The sequence below is a fragment of the Solanum stenotomum genome, chromosome 8, assembly GCF_019186545.1.
Source record: "Solanum stenotomum isolate F172 chromosome 8, ASM1918654v1, whole genome shotgun sequence".
Classification (NCBI taxonomy): domain Eukaryota; kingdom Viridiplantae; phylum Streptophyta; class Magnoliopsida; order Solanales; family Solanaceae; genus Solanum; species Solanum stenotomum.
Genome location: NC_064289.1, coordinates 3,055,845 through 3,073,912, shown reverse-complemented (window position 1 = coordinate 3,073,912; position 18,068 = coordinate 3,055,845). Strand labels below are relative to the sequence as shown.

The following is an 18,068-nucleotide window of genomic DNA, read 5'->3' as shown; positions in this document are numbered from 1 at the left end:
GGAAATATACTTTTGTAATTATTGTTATCATAGGGAGGGAATAACCAATTGCAATGTCATTTTTTTTTCTCTAAATTCATCATTACCATTATAATAACATTTTTGCTTAATGTGAGTGCTAAGTAGATAACTTTGTTCAATAAAAGTATTCAATTCAAATATTTATTTTTCTGAGATTTAAAAATTGAAGCTTCTGTCATACATACCCTATTAGATATATCTATATATTTGAGTCTTATAAAATAATTGATATGCAAAAAAAAAAAAAAACTTACAATAACACTTTCATCAATTATCCAAAATTGCAAGTGGTATTTCTCATGGATAATGCTAAAGAAGTTAAAAAAATTTTATGAAGACATTAGATTTAACAGAACTAACGACATTCCTTATAATATAAATACTACCTTATACAAAAGAAAAGTAATATTTGAAGCTTTAACTAATATAAAATCCAATTATTCTTTGTCATGGTATTTTATTTTTAGAGAAAACGAAAAAGTAAGTGAGATTTAACTTGTATATAAAAGTTATTTGTCTGCGCAATAATCACGCCAAAGTTGATGTGTGACTTGAACACCTACATACCAAAATCATAAAACATTATAATCCACCAATGCAAAAGATGTATACAAAGACATGATTCACACACGTCATAAATTTAATTAGTAACATTTGAATATCATATGCATAAAAAAACTACATTATATATATATATAAAATTAAAAAAATTGATATGAATTCAATCAATCGATAGTATTTTGTGCTAGGAGTCATCCTAGTAAATTTCTCAAGTCAATATTTAATATTCTTTCTATTGCCCAAAATAAATTAAAGTTACCCAAAATTACCATCGCTATTATATATAATGGAATTAAGATGTTTTGTTCAAATTCTTATTTCATATACATTGACCAAAAAATATACACACATGTAGACTAGTAGTTGTTTAGTATTCACCTTCATAAATTTTATTAAATTAACAATTGTCACATTTTTTCTATATTCCAGTATTACTCTTTATTCTCTTTTTTTATTTCTTTTTTACCTTCTGTTAAGATTGAAATTATGCACAAAAATTAAAAAAATGAATTAATAAAGTGAACAAACTATCTAAATTTCAAACATATGAAATATAAATACATACCTCATCATTAATTCAAAGTTGCTATTCTACTCTAAGAATCCCCCAAACACGAAAATCTCATTTTTGGTATTCAAAGGCATAAGCAAAAAAAGATATAGAGTTTAACACTTAGATTCAAAAATTGGATTAAACGCATTAAAATATCTTAGGTTAAGAAAATATCTAAAGATCATCATATTTTTCAATGCAATATATATTCACTTTACACTAAGAATTAGTTGTGCGTTAGTATGAGTAATCAAATTAATGAAAATATAATCAATTACCAAAACTTGGAGTGATATATTCAAATATTTATTGCATTAAAAAAATCGTCAAAAAAGTAGCAAAAATTTGCCAAAGAAATAGATATCAAACGTTTAGGAGATATAATTAGTTATTAATTTATATATTACAATAAAGATAGTCAAAATCTGCAAAAGAAATTTTTAGCACTGCTTTATATTGATGCAAAATTGAAGAAATTTTTTTAGAAGTATTAGATTTGATTATGTTATTACTACAAATTATGAAATAACAATAGTCACTAAAGACATTATAAATTCTTTATTTGTCTGTGTTAGAAAGATAATACATGTGATACTTGGAAGAGATTGAACTCCTATATAATAGGGGTCCCTACATCTAATATAACAATTTATATATATATATATATATATATATATATATATGCGAATAAAAATCACAAACAAAGCAAAAAGAGATGTCAAATCATAATTCCTATATCTAACCCGTGAATAAGAAGATTACATCTAATTTTATCACTATTATATAGTATATCAATATTTATCATAATTCCTATGTCTCATCAACATGTTAAGCAGATCAACATGAGTTACTATTATATAGTATATCAATATTTATCTTTTTGATTTAAAAATTAATAAATTACATAAAGTTATGTATGAACAATCAATCAAGTTGTTTTCTCACTATCAATATTGAGATTTGAGAATATGTAAAGGAAAGAGAAAAGAAGAGAAAGAAAACGTTGGGAATAGATTTAAGGATAAAATTGAGAAGTTATAACAACTTTAAATTTAAAAATTTAATTATTTTTTATACACTGTTCGTGAGGTTGTTTACTTTTTTTATTTTTCTTATTCTTTTTTTATTTGTCTTTTTAAAGGAGAAAACTAAAGTAAAATAAAAAATAGGATAGTAATTCTTGTTTTTAAAAATTTAAATAATTAATAGTATTTAAAAATTCATGTTCTTTGCACTAAAATGGATATACAATTGAAAGAAATAAAACAAAGCTATAATTTGCACAGTTATTTCTCAATTTTACATTTTTAAAATTTATTTTGTTGAATTAATTGTTAGACTTTCAGTTTTTATGTTATAAATAAAGAGGTTGTGGAAAGATAGTTAAAAATATATTTCCACAAAAAAAATTTACACATGTCACATTACCCTATTTTCTAGAACTATTTGAAAAATTATTTGTCAATTGTAAAAATGCATTAAAATCATTTTAAAATAAAATAGTAATTTATTTTTACTAATTTATAAATTGGATTTTAAAAAAATATTAAATCTGTTTTTTTAAATGCCGACATCTGTCATTATTTGTATATGTTGATGGCATGTATCTATTTTTATTTCTAATTTTGAATTTATAATATTTAATTAGTTATATAATATTTAATTATTTATAATTTAAAATTCTGAAAATTTGTAGTGCTGACATGTGTTGTTTTTTCTTCTCCTATTATATATAGATAGATAATTGGGATTTCCATAAATAAAAACACTGCCGATAATAGTTCTTTGCAAATTATTCTTTCAACTTAGCACTGTTCCAAAAATATATTTTTTAATTTTTTTCTTGTTACTTTTGAGTTCAAATTAATACGTTAAAGAAAAGGAGTTGGCAAGTAATTGGCAACTTCTGTTTGAAAACGAAACGGTAAGGGGAAAAACTAATTAGTTACTCATGAGTCCGGGTAATCGCGTCATGTTTTCTTTTTCAATCCTATTATTAATGACCCTGATAACATGAATATTCTCTCTTCTTGGACATTTTCATGTCCTCCTGACTCGTCGTCATCTGCTTGTTCTGTTGTTGGTATTGAGTTCTCTGGTTGTCCACCAAACGCATACATCATCAAAATTGAAGTGATATAACTGGTTTGAGTTAACAGGATGCAATAATCCGATAAACAATACTGTCTACCTACTAGGAGATAAAGAGAATCAAAAATAAAAGGTTGCGAGAGAAGGCCCAAAATAGTCCCTTATCTTTTAGTTAAGACTCAAAGTTATTCTTCAGTTTTCACATGGAGCACTAATAGTTCCTCATGTTTGCAATATTGGTGCACTTTTGGTCCTTCCCTAAATTTTTGCCTATTTTTTAACATTAATTTTGTTCATAATTTTATGTAAGGAATGTCCCATCGTCTATTTATATATTTAGTAGAAATAATAACTCTATGTAAGAGAAGGTGAGAAGAGAACGCCTTGTTCTGTTCAATATAAATATTACTGCAGCTAAACTAAGAATATTTTAAAATGTGACATTTCAAGAAAAGAAAAAATTGTACTATTGCACGTGAAATCGTCGTGATGAACCTCTCGACTTTACCTGCAATATGATTTCTATGAAACAAAACAATGTGTTTTTCTTCTCACATGAAGTTATTATATCTACTAAATATATAAAATGACGATTAAACATTCCATACATAAATTGTGAATAAAATCAATGTTAAAATATAGGCAAAATTTTGAAGGAGGACCAAAAGTGCACCAATATTACAAATATGAGGGACTATTAATGCTCCATGTGAAAACCCAAGGATAACTTTGAGTCTTAACCCAAAGATGAGGGACTATTTTGGGCCTTTTCTCAAAAGGTTGCTGTTAAAAAGAGAAAAAGGGAAAGAGAAGATAAGAACATTTGTTGAGATAAATCGATAATCCAACCATACTGAAATACAATTTATAAAAGTTCCCCAAGGATGAGAAGAAAATGAGACAATCTTTACAAGCCTTGGTATCTATATAACTGGCGACACTTTTTTTTAAAAAAAACTTGTAATGTTGTATTCCTCAGCAATAAGCTATGCTGGAGACCTCCAAAAAGATAGTAACAAGCTAAAACAAGAGACTAATTACAGTAATCCTAAAAGATCTACTAATTGTTCAACATTTTCTATATAATGTTCTTACACCAAAAGTAGAAAGTTGCAATGCAACTCCCTTTGATTTTCTGAATGTTGTTGAATCTAACTTCAAAGTTTCTTCCATTCCTTTCTCTCCAGATAGTCCACCAATAAGGATTTTCTCTCATCTAATAATATTAAAGACAACAGATGGGTGTTATCTCACTAGAATGAAGTACAATAGAAATACCTAAAATTAGAAGAAATTAATGACACAACTCAAGGATTAAATACTCTCAAGGGAAGAAGCATCACAACTGAAGAATGTGATGACAGTCAAACCTGTACTAAGGACTGGTGAAGGAATTGGGTCGAAGTATAACTTCATAGCGGAAACTTTTTGTTCTGCTTCTCAATTCAACCTTGAGATACATTAGCTTATGAGTGGTCTGATTTTTCAAGAAAATACGCATAAGACCTTCACTATCAACACTAAATGGTGGACTTCAATCATATCCATCAAGCCGCAACTAAGAAAGAAAATAAGAATGGATCATGAGAATGAAACAACATACCAACTGAAGAAATGACACTTTGAAATGACATTGCATTGTGTTAACCATATTAATGTTAACCATATTAATTTTCAATTGTTATCTAGAAAGCTTACTGAAGAGATGTTGCACTTTGAATGAATATTGCAATGTGTTAAATAGTTTCCATTTTCAGTTGAGATTACTTACTTAAGTTGATTGCAATTAACGAAAATGTGATTTGGCATGACTAATGTTTGCTAATATGAAACAAGGAAACATGACACAGCCAAAAGAAGGGGGTAATAAGAGGGGGAAGGACACCAATTCAGATTGGGTATGCCCCAAATGCAAAGAGAAGGTGACAAAAATGGGAGATGTATCTCCCAAGACATCTGTGAGAAGAAAATGGTAAACATACAAATTTTCTGATAACATTAAACTGTTACATTTAAACCCTAAACCCTAGTTAATATTTTAATTTGACAGAACAACAAATCAAAGGAAGATGAGGCAACTGCCCGAGCAAGGAAGAACAAGAAATTATCTAAGAAGTGAAAAATCAAGAATGGCAAGGAAAAAAGGCTAAAGCAATGAAACATTATGCTTACGAGTATGAAAACTTTCCAAACATACCATAAATGCTTCCTTTTCCTAACCTATCATCCTACTTTTATTCTTAGAACTAAGGTGTTATTAAATGTTTTACACTGATCTTAACTTTAGTTATTTGTCGTTTTACCCTTCTTGTTTTAATATGTGACTTTTTTATCGACTTAAGTGCACTATATGTTTTACATGACACTGTGTTTCATAAATCTTTCAAATCATATACTTAATGAAGTTAAAATGCAGCATGGTACCAATGAAGTATATGCTATTGATTTAGTATATAGTTACGCAGAAATTATAAGTCTTAATTATTTAGTAGAGAATTGCAATTTCAGAAACTACTTGAAATTAGGATATGATCTTGTTATTATTTTGGATTTATAACCCATTTATGTTGTTTTACTTAAATATTACTCTCTATTTTTAAGTATAAATTATGATTTTTAGACACTTAAGAAACTGTCATAATTATTCTAAAAAAAATGAGAAGTGGCTTTTGACTAATTTATCCCTAAATAAAGAAAAACCAATTAATAGTTTCTAGTTATAACAAGGTTATTTTTGAAGAAAAAATTTATTAATTCCTTCTTAAAATTTAAAATCACTTATTTTAAAATTAATTAATTAAAATATCAATTATTTTAAAATGAATAAAGTACCTCAATTTAGAAACACTTTGGAAATGACACTTGTGGCCATAAATAGGAGCTCTTTAATATATGTTTCCTCCAATAAATTAAGAAAGAAAATACAGATCATCTATAATTTTAAATAAAAACATGACGTTGGATAATTAATGTAATCCAAACATATATAATTAAATTGACCCCATATAATATTAAAATGAGATTTGTTCAAGAACAGTTGAAGGGAGTAAGGATATAACTTTTACCAAAAGCCTTCAAATAATATGATTTCTCATGTGACTTATATCAATGTAAAAGTCATTTCAAACATATATGTTAAATGTTAGATACACATGCAATACTTTGCACTATCCTATCATCTTACTTTTCCACACCGAAAAGATAAAAAAGTAATCACTTCGAACCGCTATAAGGACCTCAAATTTAAATCATTTATTGATTGAATCTTCTTCTTTGGTGAGTTCACATTTACATCTATTGGAATTTATTTTTAACTTTCATGTTTAATTTCCTTTTTCTGTTACAACCTCTTTTGGGGTTCATCCAGAAACATTTATTTTATTCAGAATTGTAATCATTTACTTGAATAATTTTTTTTTCTGTATTTAAATTATACTAAGTTGGAAATTGTTTATTTAAATTTCAACTTTGCAGTATCCAATGTCAAATTTGAATCATTTATTGATTATATGCCGTTACAATAGAGAAAAAAGTAGTCAATTTGGGCTGCTATAGTGGCCTCAAATTTGAATTATTTGAATGAATAACTCAGATAATGAGTTTCATTCATTCCATTTTTGTTCTACTTTGATATGGATAAAAAATTCACTCTATGAATCTACAAGCACCACCTTAAATGAATCAAATAAACACGTTTGATAAGCTAATTCAAATAATCTAAGTTCGCATATATTCTAAGTCCGTATATATTCGCATACGACATTTATTCCAAGTTTTAATACCATGGTTATGCAAGAAGTATAACCTGAAATTCACAAAAGACACTGATTATGTTGTGCATAGAAATAAATATACAAAACCTACAAGGTAATAAAGTTAAAAAACTGAAATGGTTTCAAAAATTTTCTTGAAATTGGTATATGTGAGTACTTAGGAACACCAAACACTTCAAAAGACAAACTAATAGAAGAAGAACACCTGTATATGGATGACTCCAACTTGAACAATGTCACTTGAAATCTATATAAATTTGCCCTTCATAGGTTTTTTGTGAATTAAGCAACTCTGCACATAGAGATTTCACATGTATAAATCTGCCCTTCAAATGTATAATTATTCTATTATGAAATTGGTATATGTTAGTATTTAGGATCAACAAACACTACAAAAGACAAACTAATAGAACACTTGTACATAGATGACTCCAACTTATATAATGGCAGTCTTGACAGTGGAGGAATGAACTACATTAAGTAGAGGAAATGAAAAAAACGAAACAAAATAGTCTCATGTATCCATTACCAATTTGTTCCCTGATTGAAAAAAGTTAAATCTCAATAGTTGCATGCATTGTGGGTGAATGAACAAATACTACAAAATAGTCTCATGTTTTATCATTAGGACTCATTTAATCTTGCAATGTAGGATACTTGTTTAAAACGCGAATGAAGTGTTGTTCAAATTTAGCAGCAAAATTGGCTCAGTGTTTGGATTGGATTAGATTTAATTAAATATCTCTTATTGTGACTTGAAATCTGTAAAAATCTGCACTTCAGGTTTTTTTTTTAATTGAGCAATACTTCACATATAGATTTCACATGTATAAATCTGCCCTTCAAATGTACAAAATCTTGTATCATGAATTGGTATATGTGAGTATTTAGGCCAACCAATCACTTCAACAACAAACTAATAGAAGAAGAACACATGTATATAGATGACTCCAACTTATATAATTTCACTTGAAATCTGTATAAATATACCTTTCATAGGTTTTTTTTTTAATTAAGCAACACTGCACTTATAGATTTCACATGTATAAATCTTGTATCTTGAAATTGGTATATGTGAGTATTTAGGACCACCTTACTCTTCAAAAGACAAACTAATAGAAGAACACATATGTATATAGATGACTCCAAATTATATAACGTCAATTGAAATCTGTATAGACCTGCCCTCCATAGGCTTTTTGTGAATTAAGCAACACTACACTTATAGATTACATGTATAAATCTGCCCTTCAAATGTATAAATATTCTACCATGAAATTGGTATATGTGAGTATTTAGGACCAACAAACACTACAAAAGACAAACTAATAGAACACTTGTATATAAATGACTCCAACTTATATAATGTCAGCCTTGTATATAAATGACTCCAACTTAAGAAAAGGATATGAAAACAACAAAACAAAATAGTCTCATGTTTACATTTCCAATTAGTTCCCTTGGTGAAAAAAGTTAAATCTCTATAGTTACATACATTGTGGGTGAACTAACAAAAAGTACAAAATAGTCTCATGTTTTATCATTTGGACTCATTTTAACTTGCAATGTAGGATACTTGTTTAAAACCAACGAGTGAAGTGTTGTCCAAATTTAGCAGTTAATTGGATAAGTGTTTAGATAGGATTAGATTTTATTAAATATCTCTTAAAGTGACTTAAATTCTATAAAATCTGCCCTTCAAGTTGTTTGTGAATTGAGCAACACTTCACATATAGATTTCTTATGTATAAATCTGCCCTTCAAATGTATAAATCCTGTATCATGAAATTGGTATATGTGAGTAATTAGGACAACCAAACACTTCAAAGACAAACTTATAGAAGAACACCTGTATATAGATGACTCTAATTACATAATGTCAGTCTTGACAGTGGAGGAATAAACTACACTAGAAGAGGAAATGAAAAAAACGAAACAAAATAGTCTCATGTTTACATTATCAATTTGTTCCCTGATTGAAAAAATTCAAATCTCTATAGTTGTATACATTGTGGGTTAATGAACAAAAACTACAAAATATTCTTATGTTTATCATTAGGACTGATTTAATCTTGCAACGTAGGATACTTGTTTAAAACGCGAGTGAAGTGTTGTCCAAATTTAGCAGTAAATTGGATTAGATTTTATTAAATATCTCTTAATGTGACTTGAAATATGTAGAATTTGTCATTCAGGTGTTTTGTGAATTGAGCAACACTTCACATATAGATTTCACATGTATAAATCTGCCCTTTAAATGTATAAATCTTGTATCATGATAGTGATATATGTGAGTATTTAGGACAACCAAACACTTCAAAAGACAAACTAATAGAAGAACACCTACAGTTACATGTCAGTCTTGACAGTGGAGAAATAAACTACATTAAGAAGAGGATATGAAAAAATCAAACAAAATAGTCTCATGTTCAAATTACCAATTTGTTCCCTTCTTGAAAAAAGTTAAATCTCTATAGTTACATGCATTGTGGGTGAATAAACAAAAACTACTAAATAGTCTCATGTTTTATCATTAGGACTCATTTATTCATGCAATGTGAGTGAAGTACATGTATTGGCTTGGTGTAAACATCCGATGCGAGTAAGTTTTACCCCTATATTATTTATATTTTTTACTTACAATTTATTTTTATTTTTATTTTTATTTTTTTACTATTAATAAGAGTGATTAGTAAATGTGAGAAGAAATTAACGGAAAAGCTCAAAGAGGCTATTTTTGTAATTTCACATGAAATAAGTAATTCAATTGGTTAATTAAAGGGGTAGTGTGATTGCAATTCAATTTTTTGCATCTATTGTACTAATTTGTCCCTCAGAAATACAAATACTCCGTATAACTTGAGCCCCTTCACCCTAATAAATAAATAAATAAATAAAGGGTTTCATTTGTGCACAACTTAATTAATCTTCATATTATTATTATTTTATTAATCGGTTAAAACCGAAAATAATATGTTATTTGGTAATTAATTTTTCTTTTTATTTAAACATGGAAAGAGATCATCAAAAATATTAAAATTTTAATGTCTAATTAAATTATACTCCATTATATATTTTTAAAATTTTATATTTAATACTTCGTATTTAAAATTATTTCTCCGTTTAACGTAAAAGATGCCTTGGAGAAACCAAAACTTTATCTTTGATCGGACTTTTTTATTTAGAAAAGCCTAGAAAAGAGGGAACTTAAACTTTGATTGAAAGGTAGGAGAATCCAAGAAGATAAATTTTGGGAATATGTAGGTAGGATTTCAGATACACCAACTAGAGAAATCACATACTTTTAAGCAAAATTACAATCTATCTTTTAAAAGTTTATAATTACAGAAATCTTTCAAACAAATACAATAATATAAACGCTGATACATTAATCTGATGCGCAAGATACATTAATCGTTAAGTAAGATATATTACATTTTATACATGATACACTAATCTAATGTATATTTTATACATGATACACTAATCTGATGCGCGAGATACACTAATATGTACATGATACACTAATATGATATATATTTTATACATGATACACTAATCTGATGCGCGAGATACACTAATATGTACATGATACACTAATATGCTATACATTTTATACATGATACACTAATCTGATGCGCGAGATACACTAATCTGATGTGCGAAAATGAGGAATTTTGGAGATTTATAAAACATAGGAGATAATGGTAATAAGTAAACTAAAAGGTAAAATTTCTGTAATTTCATTTTTTTAATTTAAATTTTATAAAAATACTACTACTACATTACTCTATATTTTTTAAATTTTAAAAAACATATTACAAATTTGGTCGATGGCGATGGAGCGTAAAAGTTTGGGCACTGTCGGCAAATTAAAACATTCATTGAAAATTAGGACAAATAATTAATAAACATTTAATTATGTATAAACCTCAACTTTTAATAAAACATGAATTAGTAAGACATATAGTATTAATATGTGTCTATTAATTTTAAGTATATTAATACTGTGAGTTCTAATTATACAAAAATTAGTTGTGAATACTTTTAAGAGGAAACCTAGAGGAGGGTGTTTTTGGAATTTACTCTTTATTATCTATTATAGCAGTACTATTTTATTTAATTTTGTAGACTTATGCATTTGACACGTATATGTTTTTGCTTTTTCCTTCAAACCATTCCCAAAGCTGTTTTTGCTAAAACCAATTTCTACCATCTTCCATCCTTGCCCTCTATATTATTTTATTCTACCTTCCATAAGATATTTAGAAAAATATATTAAAAATCTAAATTTCAAATATAGGTCAATTTGAAATCGTGAAAGTAATATATATTATAGGTCATAATAATAAATAATTTATGATATTTAAAAAACAGATTAAAATTTTGTTTTACTTGTCAATTTTACATGTGGTATATAAATTGAGATAAAAGGAGTAACAATATTATTTGGCAATTAAGTTAAAATTATCATAAATTATAATAATTAACAACTCAATTTTTTAAAAAATATATTGAAAATTTGGTTGAGTCTGAAAATTCATGTCCAGAATAAATTGAGACAGATAATATACATCACTTGAAAATTACTTTAGAAGTATTATAGTTCATATAATTAATAATTTAAAATACTTAAAATATTCTTAAAAATATATTAAAAATTTATTTAACACTCAAAACTTTATATGTGACACATAAATTGTAACAGAAGAAGTGATATATTTTTTAAAATTACATTAAAAGTATTATAAAGTATAAGAATAAACATCTTAAAGTATTTAAAAATCACATAGAAATTCAGTAGACTTTCTTCATTTCATCTTTGCCATGTAAATTAAAATAAATAAAGTAATATAAATTGAATCAGTACTTGCACAGACTTTTTTTTAACTAGTTTGACATAAGTCATAAATTTAATTTAATATCATAAAATTAAAAATGTTTTCTTTATTGTTTTAAATTTTGTTAAGTTACCTCGCATCTCCTTTTTAAAAAATATATTTTACCAATATGGGTTGTGGACTTGTGATGCAAAGATGGGACTATTTCACTAACTAGAGATCTCGGATTCGAGTCTAGGGCATAGAGAAAATCATATTGAAAATGCCGCACCAAATAGGTTTTACATAGCGCGATCCAAATTTAATTGGGGCTCTAATGCTAGCTTTAGACACTGGTAGCAAATAAAAAGAAATTGTTAAATTAAATTAAGTCATTTTTTAGATAAAAATAGGAGTATATTTTTTTAAAGTGGAGTTTAAGACCCGTTTATTTGTATATAATTAATTATTTTTGGTTAAAGGTTTATTAGTATTATTTTCACCTCACCTTCACTCAACGGTAAAAAAAAAGAAAAAATGAATTTAATTTTGATTGGACCTCTTTCAAAAAAAAGTGAAGTTTAAAAGTTCAATCTAACTTCTTACCTATTCCCTAAACCATCTTTGCTTTCTTTACTTTCTTCTACCATTGGAATATATTGAAATATTAATATGATATTCAATTTAATTTATTAAGTTATTAGTTTGATTTTCTCTTTGATTTGTTTAGTATCAAATATTTTTCATCTTTACACTTACTTAATTCTATAAATAAAATTATTATTTAGCATAATTTATAAAATCGATGGGATAAATTCTAAATTTCTAATGAGATACAAAGGGGACCAAAAATTGCTTTAATTTGGATCATATATACAATATTTATGCCAAAATAAAATAAGATTGACAGCTTAATTAAAGAAGTCGTATATGTCATGGAATATTGTATCAATTTGGCTTTTAATAATTTTATATGAAAAAATTATTGAATGATCAGTTTGGCTTGGATTTTTTTCTATATACTTAATACCCCATAAAGACCGTAATAATTTATTATTTTTCTCCTAAATAAATATTAAATATCAATATGAGTGCCTTATTAGTTATTATTATACTTTAACTTTGAATTCACATTATTGTCATAGTTTCTTTTATTTGTATTACACTTATATAATTTTTTTCATAATAGTTAGTACTAATTTTTATTTCAGGAACATTATGTAAAGTTATGTACATTATAATCCTATCGTGATTCGTGTCAAATTGTTGAAAACATCATATATTTATTTTATTAGTAGTTTTTAATTGGTTAAATCGGAAATTGAACCTAATCAAAATCTACAAAAAATATTTAATTGATTTGATTATTAGTTAAACACATTAAAAAACCGAAAATCTATAAATGGAACTGATAACACATAAAATAAAACCGCCGGCCGATACGAAAAAAAAAATGTAAATATATTTGAAAAAAAGATGTAAATGTCCAAATTACATTGTTTCGTATGCTTTAGTTATCGCATCATTTAGCTATTATTACTATTCCTTGTTTTCTAAATGTTATGTAATGGTTTTCCAATTATTTGTTATGTTTCTCTATTTTTGTATCTCTTTGCATTACTTGAGCCGAAGATCTTCCAAAAACAGACTTTCTACCTCTATGTCTTTGCAATACTTGAGCCGAGGGTCTTTCAAAAACAAATTTTCTACCTCTATATGGTAAGAGTGACATTCACATACACTCTACCTCTGTAGTTATCGCACTATTTGGCTTTTTAATTGAATAAGAGACGAAGTCCAAACAGTGGGCACTAATATAAATATAAATGAACATTGAAGCTTAAATTGTCACAAGATCATCATATTAGTAGTCTACGTACTGAGATAAAATTGAATACTATAGTCAAAGAAATAAGTTTTTAGATATATGTGTTAGGAATAATTTGATATATTTCTCCCTAGCCTCATTACTGTGGTCATTTGATCTTCCATATGATGTTTTGTAGTACCAGCATTGAAGCTTCTAATATGTTCAAAATGCAGCTGTTTTATGTCTCATATACATTCAACACATTTTCGTGTGCAAATTTTCGTGTCACTCTGAACTGTGTAGTGATCAATCATGAATGGACCTTAAGGGCCAGACTTGAAAGCCATCTTTATATGTGTTGACCTGGACTGCACTATTTCCCCTTTTAAGATAGTGAACAACCTATCTTTCCCCAATTGAAAAAAGGCTAACCACACCTACGAGATCACACTGGTTATGTTGTCGTTGAGTTGAAAGTATATGTCCCCACCATGCAACCAAGGGTTTGTCCTAGTGCTCCATGAAGTGTGGGGGTACAAGCCTTGGAGACCAGTTCACATCCCAACAAAGACAAAAAAACTAGGTGATTTCTTCTTATATAGCCTTATGGGCAGAGTTATTCATATTTGTACTGGTGGAAGATAGCAAGTATCGGGTGGAATAGTCGAGGTATACACAACCTGACTTAAACACCACCGTAAAAAGAAGAAGTATTTGTCCCCACCACTACAAAAGTAGTACAACCTGGCTCTGTTAAGAAATGTTTCAACCTTAGTATCACACATTTAAAGTAGCAATACGTAGGTTCAGAAGAAAAATGGAATGTAGCAATATCCCTGATTATAGTGACTACCACATAAGAAACTGACATACTTACTCGAGTTTCCTCAAGGTAGTATTGTACACAAGAATAAAAAGCCATTTTCTCATCCTTGTTAACAAAATTGTGCAGGGCAACGTCCAGATCGCTCACTGGAAGTACCTCCATTTTCTGCAGCATAAAGTCATTATTAGATAGCTCCAAAATATTGACAACTAATGATGTGCTGTTCTCAGCATCAAAATGCTTTGATGTGATGGAATAGAACCCCGGAGATTGATTTTCCAAAGAAAACTTTTGTGAACTCAAAAAATAAGAACAATATATGCTTCTGTTTTGGATATAAGAAAATGAAAACCCAAACACTGAACTACTTAATAGGTGATTAAGGACATTGAAATGAGAAGTTTTCAAACTTGACTTGATACCCACCAAATTGCTCTCTGCAACTAAAGCTTCAATGTTTTGCTGATTCAATTCTTCAGGGCGAAGCCGCTCAGAATCATCAAATTTAGCTACAAGAAATTAGGAAATGGTCATAGAAGTGGGGTAATGAAAAATACTGTAGTTTACCATATTATTAAACACAAAAGAATCAAAAATCTGAAGCTTGGACAAGGAGAATCAAGGTATCCAAATGATGGATGAATTATCTTTTAGCACTGCAAGTACCATGTATCTGCATTACAGATGGTCTAAAAATTTAGAAAGCCCGGAATGGTAAAAAGTATTTTGAGCAACTATAAGATACTCTATACTAGTCTTGTAGATGAATTGTAAAACTCCTATGGACAAAATGAAATGTTCCATTTCAACTTGGAATAAGCACTGATACAAAACTTGGAAGTGTAAATGTTCCTGTTCAACTTGGAATGACCACTGATACAAAAGCTGAAATATCTATTGTTTAATATTAAGCAAGGGGGAACATTCAAGCCGCAAGATACTGTTTGTTCTCTAAAAATCTAGGGCAGGAAATTGAATGTAGAAACTTATGACGACCCATATAATCTTTTTGGTTGTACGTGAAGAATTTCAGCATCCAACTCAAAACCTTAATGTAATTGATGGAGTAAACCAAGACCTTTTAAATTTAAACCCCATTTGATGCACTTACAAACCAACCCAAGTGGGACATTTTATGTTTCAACAGTATATAGATGATACAAATTTCCTTCTTGACAAATTGGAGATTTATCTTAGGAGTTATGAGTCTAAGATGGATAACTTGAGATCCAGTTTCAGTAGAGCAAATGTTAATAAAGTATCAAGCTCAGGATGTGCAGAGTCTCCATGATATAAATAAATAAGATTTGTTCAAGTTATGGACAACAATTAGATTGCACCAATAAAATGATCATATGGTCACTTAGCCACAACTAATCCATTAAATTGTGAAACACGAAATACAATCATCAATGGAAAGCCCTGGAAAAGCGGAGATTGGTGGCCCAAACTTGCATGGCGAACAAATGTAAATAGATTCTTCACTCCCAAGAAATCTTTAAATTACCTTCCTTGCCAAACTTTTTTGAAGATTTTGAGAATATCATGTGGATTGGCAACCTATAAATTTGAAAACGTCATGAAAAAAGTCTTGCATGCATCTGTAGAGGGACGTCAGGTTTTGTAAATAGCGATTAGAATCGTCCCTTCTTGGGATCTCTCTTTTCTTTATGGACAACATTATTGCTTTGCATACATGGACGAGATTTTTTTTTCCTGAGAAATTTTTTCCTCGAGCACTTACACTAGATATTACGAATATTTTAAAGATTGAAAGTTGGTTCAAGTGTTGATCAATCTTTTGAGGTATATTATTTCAAAATATAGGTCATTTTTTTTAGGTTACAATGATTTGTTCTTACTTCTTATCATCAAATATCTTATAGTTTTCTCCATTTAATGTATATTTTTTCTCGCTATTTTGTTATCTCCTTGTTTCAATTTAACATATACATATATGCATGTGAGCATATGATAATTATAAAGTTTAAAGCTTTCTTGAACTCCCCCCTCTTGTTATGCCAAAATTAAACAATTTCAACCGTGTAATTTTACTAAACTTTAGTTCGAAGTAGATTTAAGTTAGCAAATTCAAAAAGTATACTCATAAAAAACTGCACAAGATAAAAATAAAACATAAAATGGCAAAACAATCCGCTTTTATTAAGACAAAATTGCTAACTAATGGAAAAAATAAACACCAACAAAAAGGGAATAATACAATTAATCATTCTCTGATTTGATCCAAATACATGATGTTGGGCGAACCAAGTTGAAAATATTTGGACTTGAATAAGCTTTGATGCCCAAGTAATGAAAAGAGTAATATTTTTGATTGGCCAAACAATAGAAAACTCCCTAGTTGTTATGAAACATTGAAAAATATATCTTGTTTCCTAACCCCTGTGCAACACATGTTTTCAAGCACGATCCTTCCAAGCTCACAAACAGTGTTTTATTGTCTAAACTTGTTATTTTTTCTCTCTTCAACACTTCTCCATTCATTTTGTACCTCCAAACCTCTACTTTCCCTTCGTGGTGAGATAGAAATACAGCTAACATTCCTTCGTTGTCTACATCTTCTGTCGTGTAAACATATTGGATTGAATTTAGTCTTCTACGTAGAAAGGATTTCCCATAAAATTTCCAACTAGGAATTGAGTTTTCATTGATGGTCAATATTCCCAAATTTCCTTTATCTCCCAGTACATAGACAATATTATTTTTGAAAAATATTGGACTATTGCATCCCGATAAATAAAAACATTTATATCTATCTGCTGGATTGTTTAAGTTATGAAACGTCCAATTAGTCTCTCCAACTTTGATGATGCATACATCTGGGGGATTACCAAGGTAATCAAAACCAACAATAAAGCAAGCAGATGACGACGAGTCTGGAGGACATGAAAATGTCCAAGAAGCGCAAATATTTTCATACTCCTCTTGTAGATTAGGAAGTTCAATATCTCATTGCTAATAGGATTGAAAAAAAACATGCCGCGGCTGCCATTACTTATGAGTAACCAATTACCTTTTGAACTTCGAATTCGGGAATCCATTAATTTCGGAATTGGGATAGACGTAGTCGTCATAACATTGTACACGGGATGAAAGAAATCGACAATTCCGGTATCTCCACACAATGTGATCAAACAAGGCGATTTTTCTGGTTGAGCAGGACAATGTGGTGGGGTCACAGGTGTGTAACACCATTTTTTACAAACGGCACGAAAAACAAAATATTATGCGGTAACAAGACGTGATGATATTAATCCGAGTATGTCTGATGGTATACAATCCGACCACAATGCATCCTCCATTATAAAAAATTGTCGTTGAGAAAAATTATGAACACTACGTGTTATGAGATCTACCCTATTTATAAACTAGAATAAGAATTGCCAACTACTTTTCCTTAACATATTTGAACTCATTATTATTCTTTTTTTATATGTCAGAAGTGAATTTATTTTTGGAAAAGTCAACGGAAAGAGTAAACTAAATACAACTATAATTGACAATATTTTTGGTTATGGAAATCCTAATTATATTTTCTAGGAAGTAAGGAAACAATTTTCTTGTCCTACACCTATTCTAACCCCTTTTCCTT

General features: G+C 28.5%; 1 long non-coding RNA gene across 1 annotated transcript; it reads right to left on the bottom strand.

The window, feature by feature from the left end:
• Positions 1-14,506: 14,506 nt before the first annotated feature.
• Positions 14,507-15,999, bottom strand: LOC125874717 (uncharacterized). The gene is made up of 3 exons (XR_007447295.1): positions 15,963-15,999; positions 14,882-14,964; positions 14,507-14,620 (listed from the first exon to the last, which is right to left on the bottom strand). It is a non-coding gene; the product is annotated as an uncharacterized LOC125874717 (long non-coding RNA).
• Positions 16,000-18,068: the final 2,069 nt, after the last annotated feature.